Below are 479 nucleotides of genomic sequence, written 5' to 3' on the forward strand. Positions count from 1 at the left end.
TCATATAGAGATGGGTAGGCTGATCACCGGGTGTATAGACCCTGTAGTTTTATATGTTTCTGGGGGAAATACACAAATTATTGGTTATAAAAATAATAAATATAATATTTTAGGTGAAACACTCGATATTGCTGCAGGAAACTGCATCGATAGAATAGCTAGACTACTGAAACTACCAAATGAACCTGCACCGGGGATGCAAGTAGAGATGCTAGCCGATAAATATATAAAACAATATAAAATAAATAAATTAAATAAATTAAATACATTAAATACACAAAATATTCACGAGAAACAACATACACCAGAAGCAGAAACAGAAAAAAAAAATAATTTTTCTATCGACGAAGATGATGATGATGAGGATATACCGCTGCTGCCGCTTAGTTATAACGTCAAGGGGATGGACGTCGCCTTCAGCGGGGTTCTTACAAAGGCAGAAGAGGCCGTGCACCGCATGCATGCGCAGCAGCAGCAGC

This window comes from Eimeria mitis, genomic scaffold (genome assembly GCF_000499745.2).
Source record: "Eimeria mitis Houghton genomic scaffold, Emh_scaff3537, whole genome shotgun sequence".
Lineage (NCBI taxonomy): Eukaryota > Apicomplexa > Conoidasida > Eucoccidiorida > Eimeriidae > Eimeria > Eimeria mitis.